This window comes from Salmo salar, chromosome 11, assembly GCF_965601325.2.
Source record: "Salmo salar chromosome 11, fSalSal1, whole genome shotgun sequence".
In the NCBI taxonomy this organism is placed as follows: Eukaryota; Metazoa; Chordata; class Actinopteri; order Salmoniformes; family Salmonidae; genus Salmo; species Salmo salar.
In genome coordinates, this window is record NC_138301.1 from 84,084,898 (window position 1) to 84,093,378 (window position 8,481).

Genomic DNA, 8,481 nt, shown 5'->3' on the forward strand with positions numbered 1-8,481 from the left:
CAAGCCATTATATCTCATGTCTGTACCCCACACATACAATTATCTGTAAGGTCCCTCAGTCGAGCAGTGGATTTCAAATACAGGTTCAACTACAAAGACCAGTGAGGTTTCCCAATGCCTCACAAAGTAGGGCACCTACTAGTAGATGGGTCAAAAATGTAAAAATCAGACTTACACTTTGGATGGTGTATTAACACCCAGTCACTACAAAGATACAGGCATCCTTCCTAACTCAGTTGCTGGAGAGGAAGAAAACAGCTCAGGGATTTTTCCATCAGGCCAATGGGGACTTTAAATGGCTGTGATAGGAGACAACTGAGGATGGATCAACAACATTGTAGTTATTCCATAATACTAGCCTAATTGACAGAGTGAAAAGAAGAAACCATGTACAGAATAAAAACACATTCCAAAACATGCGTCCTGTTTATAACAAGGCACTAAAATAATACTGCAAAACGTGGCAAAGCAATTAACATTTTACCCTGAATACAAAGTGTTATGTTTGGGGTAAATCCAATACAACACATTACTGAGTACCACTCTCCATATTGTCAAGCATAGTGGTGGCTGCATCATGTTATAGGTATGCTTGTCATCTTTAAGGACTGGGGAGTTTTTCAGGCTAAAAAATAAACTAAGTGGAGTTAAGCACAGGCGAAGTCCTGGAGGAAAATGTGGTTCATTCTGCTGTCCACCAGACACTGGGAGATGAATTCACAGGACAATAACCGAAAACACAAGGCCAAATATACACTGGAGTTGCTTACAAAGAACACATTGAATGTTCCTGAGTGGCCGAGTTACAGTTTTGACTTAAATCTGCTTGATTATGGAAAGATTTAAAAGTGGTTGTTTAGCAATGATCAACAACCAATTTTACAGAGCTTGAATAATTTTTTTAAAAGTAATGGGCAAATATTGTACAAGCCAGGTGTGCAAAGCTATTAGAGAATTACCCAGAAATGTAATCGCTGCCAATGGTGATTCTAACATGTATTGACTCAGGAGTGTGGATACTTATGTAAATTAAATATGTCTGTATTTTATTTCAAATAAATTTGCTAACATTTCTAAAACATGTTTTCACATTGTCCTTTGTCATTATGGAGTATTGTTTGGATGGGTGAGAGAAAATACATACATTTAGTCAATTTTGAATTGTGGTTGTAAAACAAAAAAAATTGGAATCAGTCAATGGGTATGAATTATTTCTAAAGGCATTGTAAGTGCATGTGGTACCAAAGAACAATAAGACATTACATTTATAGCTAGTTTCAATATAATTGTAATACTCACTTTCATTCTTCAACAGAATCATAAAACACTTAAACTGGTACATTTCCACAGAAGGTCGGCACAAATAGAACATATTTTAGACCATGCCCCCAAATATGTTAATGAGCACATTGCTCCGACCTACATTTGAAATTGCAGTAATGGGTGTACCTAATGCTGTGTTTGTAACCAAGTAGGAATATACCACATACGAGTGGTGTAAAAATACTTCAAAGTACTACTTAAGTAGTTTATGGGCATATCTGTGCTTTATTTTACTATTTGTATTTTTGACAACTATTACTTTTGCTTCACTGCATTCCCAGTGGCGGTTCTAGACCATTTCAACTGGGGGGGCCAAGCTGGGGCCAGTTGTACAGTTAGAGGGGCCAGTTATATTAGACGTTATTGTTGTCATATCGTCTTCTTCACTGCATTGCAGGCATTAGCAGGTAAAAGACCATGTTCATAATCATCATCGTTGCCACTGTCGAGTAAAAAAAGAACGATAGCAAAAATTTGTTATGTAAAAATGATCTCATACTCCACATTTAGGGGGGCCACAAGGGGGTCCAAAATTGTTGTCACAGGGGCTCTGCCCCCCCCCCCCCCAGAACTGCTAGTGTGCATTCATAAAGAAAATATTGTACTTTTTACTCCATACATTTTCCCTGACACCCAAAAGTACTCGTTACATTTGGAATACTTACCAGGACAGGAAAATGGTCTATTCACACACTTATCAAGAGAATATCCCTAATGCCTCTGATATGGCGGACTCACTAAGAACACATGCTTCGATTGTAAATTACGTCTGAGTGTTTGAGTGTGCCCATCTACTAAGCTATATGGAATTGTTTTAAGATCATTTTGCCATTTCTTTAAATATATATATATTTTATGTACAGTTTTATTTGGTCTTATTGCTATTAGCCCATACAAAAGCATTGAATAACATATTCACTACATGGAAACATTTGTTACTTTTTTTTTTACATGTATTTAAACCCTTATTTTTGTCACTTAACAGTCTCCATATATACTTCCATAAATGTTTTTAACTGGTACCGGGGTGACCTTGGACCGCTTGGACGCTACAGACGATTTTGTGAGAAGACAGATTTTCGGTATGTCTCATGGTCTGACAAACAATGCTCTAGCACTGTCACCTTCCACCGCAGATGCGGAAGTGCAACATTTTTGGATGTGGTGGATTGAGACGCATCCAATACAAAAAAAAACTGATATCTTGTGACATTTCACATGTTAACTTCTTTGGGATCTGGGGGCAGAATTGAGTAGCCTGGATGAATAAGGTGCCCAGAGTAAACTGCCTGCTACTCAGGCCCAGAAGCTAGTATATGCATATTGGATAGGAAACACTCTGAAGTTTCTAAACTGTTTGAATGATGTCTGTGAGTATAACAGAACTCACATGGCAGGCAAAAACCTGAGAAAAATCCAACCAGGAAGTGGGAAATCTGAGGTTTGTAGTTTTTCAAGTGATTGCCTATCCAATATACAGTGTCTGTGGGGTCATATTGCACTTCCTAAGGCTTCCAGTAGATGTCAACAGTCTTTAGAACGTTGTTTTATGCTTCTACTGTGAATGGGGAGAGAATAAGAGCTGTTTGACCCAGGTGTCTGGAAAAATGCCATGAGCTCAGTCATGTGCGTAGCCGTGAGAGCGAGCTGAGTTCCTTTTCATTTCTAAAGACAAAGGAATTGTCCGGTTGGAATATTATTGAAGATTTATAATAAAAGATCCTAACGATTGATTCTATACATCATTTGACATGTTTCTACAAACTGTAATGCACATTTTTTGACTTTTTGTCTGGACTTAGTGCATGCGCCTTCTGCATTTGGAATAGTGAACTGAACGCACAAACAAAAAGGAGGTATTTGGACATAAATATGGACTTTATCGAAACAAAACGAACATTTATTGTGGAACTGGGATTTCTGGGAGTGCATTCCGATTAAGATCATCAAAGGTAAGTGAATATTTATAATGCTATTTCTGACTTTTGTTGACTCCACAACATGGCGGGTATCTGTATGGCTTGTTTTGGTGGCTGAGTGCTGTACTCAGATTATCGCATGGTGTGCTTTTGCCGTAAAGCTTTTTTGAAATCTGACACAGTGGTTGCGTTAAGGAGAAGTGTATCTTTAATTCTATGTAAAACACTTGTGTCTTATATCAACATTTATGATGAGTATTTCTGTAAATTGATGTGGCTCCCTGCAAAATCACTGGATGTTTTAGAGGAAAACATTACTGAACATCACGCGCCTATGTAAACTGAGATTTTTGGATATAAATATGAACTTTATCGAACAAAACATACATGTATTGTGTAACATGAAGTCCTATGAGTGCCATCTGATGAAGATCATCAAAGGTTAGTGATTAATTATATCTCTATTTCTGCTTTTTGTGACTCCTCTCTTTGGCTGGAAAATGGCTGTATGTTTTTTTGTGACTAGGTGCTGACCTAACATAATCATATGGTATGCTTTCGCCGTAAAGCTTTTTTGAAATCAGACACTGGCTGGATTAACAAGACGTTAAGCTTTAAAATGGTGTATAATACTTGTATGTTTGAGGAATTTTAATTATGAGATTTCTATTGTTTTCAATTTGGCGCCCTGCAATTTCACTGCCTGTTGTCGAGGTGGGAGGCTAGCGTTTTAATGTTTTGGTACCTACTAGAGAGCTCTCCTTTGCCTGCACCCTTTCAGCATTGTTCACACCCTCTTAAGCCAGCCCCACCTATCTCTTTAAGGATTCATATGTGAGGTCATGCGCTAAACGGTGAGTAGTGTAGTAAAGATTAAAACTAAAAGGGGTAGTAGCCTACAGTAAGGAAAAATTCCAGGTAAACAGAAAGTGTCCAGATAAAAATATTTTATAAATATTAGATGACGCTAGGCCAGACACACTTGTCTAAATTGAAGGGTCATGTGAAATAAATGCTTTAACCCCCAGCCACAGCCAGCGGAGGAAAAAGCACAAAATTGTCATACTTGAGTAAAAGTATAAATCATTTGAAATTCCTTATGTTTAGCAAACCAGACAGCACAATTGTATTATTTTTATTGACGGAGAGCCAGGGGCACACAGACATAATTTACAAGCGAAGCATTTGTGTTTAGTGAGTCTGCCAGATCAGAGGCAGTTGGAATGACCAGGGATGTTCTCTTGATAAGTGTGTGAATTGGACAATTTTCCTGTCAAAATGTAACGAGTACTTTTAGGTGTCAAGGACAATGTATGGAGTAAAAAGTACATTATTTTCTTTACGAATGTAGGGGAGTAAAAGTTGCCAAAAATATGAATTGTAAATTAATGTACAGATACCACAAAAAACTACTTAAGTAGTACTTTAAATTATTTTTACTTAAGTACTTTACACCACTGCCAAAATGCCTTCACACCAAAATATCACTAACGTTACACACACGTCATACACATAAGTTAATGTTAGCTTGCAAGCCAGCCACCTAACCTCAGCTAACGTTAGCTAGCTAACAGCAAGCTTTAACTTGGGATATTTAGTTTAGCTAGCTAAAATATGAAATATAATCCCAATCCATAGAGTAACGTTACAAGTAATACAAACCAATTGTCATAGCAAGCTGAAGTTAACCAAATAACATTAGGTTTAATGTTAGTTAGCAAGCCAGCCTTCGAACTCCAGCTGGCTAGCTAACAGCAAGCTTTAGTTTGCAATGAAAATTACTTTTTGACAAAATTAGAAATCTGAATCTGTAGCTAGATTCTTACCTGTATACATGGATGAAAGCTTCACGGCAGACTGCATATAAGACTGCATTATAAGACATCCTGTGTTGTTTCTGTTTTGTTTGCACAGCTTATTTGGCCCTTGTGTTCCACTGATTTCAAAATGTGTTTTTTTCAGAGTGAGAGAGAGTCAGCATTCGTCGTCCAGAAAGTAGTCCAACTTTTTCCCACTGACCTTTGTCAATAGCGCCTGATAAATTCAGGGCAGCAATGTTATTGAGAGCAGTAGCAACATATTTGCAGTTCTCCATGGCTAACGTTATATCTTAAAAAAAAAACTGCAGTAGAAAGGATTATGTAGGTTTTATGAGCAGTTCATTTTATAGACACAAGATGCAACACCGCAGACCAATCCAAACTCATCTCTCGAAATGTCCAGCTCACTCATTATCTCAGCCAATAATATTTACACACATACAAGTTTGATATTAACCTGTTAGGGCTAGGGGGCAGCATTTGCACGTCTGGATAAAATAAATGTACCCGATTTAATCTGGTTACTAATCCTACCCAGTAACTAGAATATGCATATACTTATTATATATGGATAGAAAACACTCTAAAGTTTCTAAAACTGTTTCAATGGTGTCTGTGAGTATAACAGAACTCATTTGGCAGGCAAAACCCTGAGACATTTTCTGACAGGAAGTAGATACCTGATGTGTTGTATTGACTTTAAACCTATCCCATTGAAAAACACAGGGGCTGAGGAATATTTTGGCACTTCCTATTGCTTCCACTAGATGTCACCAGCCTTTACAAAGTGTTTTGAGTCTTCTGGAGGGAGATCTGACCGAACAAGAGCCATGGAACGATGATGTCCCATTAGACACCTGGCGCGCGAGTTCATGTTGGGTACCCTCGTTCCAATACGTTATAAAAGAGTATGCATTCGTCCACCTTGAATATTATTCATGTTCTGGTTAAAAAAGGCCCTAATGATTTATGCTATACAACGTTTGACATGTTTGAACGAACGGAAATATATTTTTTCCCCTCGTTCATGACGAGAAGTCCGGCTGGCTTAGATCATGTGCTAACAAGACGGAGATTTTTGGACATAAATGATGAGCTTTTTTGAACAAAACTACATTCGTTATGGACCTGTGATACCTGGAAGTGACATCTGATGAAGAGAATCAAAGGTAATGGATTATTTACATAGTATTTTCGATTTTAGATCTCCCCAACATGACGTCTAGTCTGTATCGCAACGCGTATTTTTCTGGGCGCAGTGCTCAGATTATTGCAAAGTGTGATTTCCCAGTAAGGTTATTTTTAAATCTGGCAAGTTGATTGCGTTCAAGAGATGTAAATCTATAATTCTTTAAATGACAATATAATATTTTACCAATGTTTTCTAATTTTAATTATTTAATTTGTGACGCTGACTTGACTGCCGGTTATTGGAGGGAAACGATTTCCTCAACATCAATGCCATAGTAAAACGCTGTTTTTGGATATAAATATGAACTTGATAGACCTAAAAATGCATGCATTGTCTAACATAATGTCCTAGGAGTGTCATCTGATGGAGATTGTAAAAGGTTAGTGCATCATTTTAGCTGGTTTTATGGTTTTGGTGACCCTGTCTTTGACTTGACAAAACATTACACACAACTCTTGTAAATGTACTGTCCTAACATACTCTAAATTTATGCTTTCGCCGTAAAACCTTTTTGAAATCGTAAAACGTGGTTAGATTAAGGAGATGTTTATCTTTCAAATGGTGTAAAATAGTTGTATTTTTGAAAAATTTGAATTTTGACATTTATTTGGATTCAAATTTGCCGCTCTTGAAATGCACCTGCTGTTGATGGAGTGCACCACGGGTGGCACGCTAGCGTCCCACCTAGCCCATAGAGGTTAAGGCAAATGAAAGTTCACATGTTCGAGAAGGCATTTCTGGCGAATAAATGCATTTTGATTTAAAAAATACTAATACTTTCAAAAGGTTCTCCTGTGAAGTCGTGACTTGCAACATACGCCTAGTTTCCTGAATTGGGTCACAAATTATGTGGAAATGTGTTTTTGTAGCACTTCAGATTTCAAACTTCACATGTGACTTAAGAGGCTGAGGAGAGTGTGTGTGTGTGTGTGTGTTGCATTTCTGTGCCTGTGTGTATGTGTGTGTCTTGTGAGGTCTCCATTTCTTGGCCTTTGTGTGTGTGTGTGTCTTGTGTGTGCTGCATTTCTTGGCCTTTGTGCGTGTGTGTGTGCGTGCTGCCTGTGTTTATGTGCAACACAACAGAACGACAAAATACCCTACCGAGCAGCGTCCGTTGAGAGTCTCCTGTAAAGAGGAGAGAATATACAACAAACGCCACTGAAGAAATCCATGTTAGTCAATCCTCAATCAAGTTCTCTACACCTGGTGCTAAAGCCAACATAAAGCAAGGGATATACAGAACAGACGCAGAGAGAGAGACAGAGAGAGGAGGAAAGACTGTAATGCACTACAATACCTTTGACTTGAGTGAGAGGTGTGAGTGGAAAGTCACTAGGATGAGAAAGGCGAGAGCTAGGCTTGAGAAAGACAATCATTATATATTAATAACACTGGAGACTTCTCCTCTGGCCCACAGCCTCTGTTTGTGGCCCCTATTGATTTTTCACTAAAGTCCTTTGATGAGTGTATAGGGACTGACACTTTAATTACGTTTACCGGTAGTCTGTGTGTGTGTGGGGGGGTATTGTGGAGTGGGGGAGTGTGTGTGTGTTACATCATCAATGACTAACTTGGTCGTTTGTAAAGATATTTGTGGTTCATGTAGTGTGTGTCTACTCCCTATGTGTGTCTACTCCCTATGTGTGTCTACTCCCTGTGTGTGTCTACTCCCCGTGTGTGTCTACTCCCCATGTGTGTCTACTCCCCATGTGTGTCTACTCCCCATGTGTGTCTACTCCCTATGTGTGTCTACTCCCTATGTGTGTCTACCCCCTATGTATGTCTACCCCATATGTGTGTGTGTACTCTGTGCGTGTACTGTACCTCCGTGTGTGTACTCCATATGTCATAACTTATGGTTGCAAATTTCTGTTCTCTTTCATTTCCTAAAACATGTTTAACCGTCTCCTTGCTTCTCCTTGCCTGTCTATCTCAAATTCTCTCCTCTCCATAGTTCTTTATAACTCACTTCAATTTCTCCTCCCACTCTCACTTTCTCTCCCTCTCCCCTTTCCTGTCTTTTTTTTTACCACAATTGTTTTACAAAATACAGCCCTGGAATTTTGGTAAGGGCATTTCACTTTGTTGGTTCTTCACAGCTCCGTGAACCTGTCCTGCTGCCACTCCATGCATGAAACCTAAAAAATGGCCAAGAGAATAGGGGAAAAAAGACTCACAACAATACAACACACAAAGATCTGAAACAACACAACAGAGACATGCACAT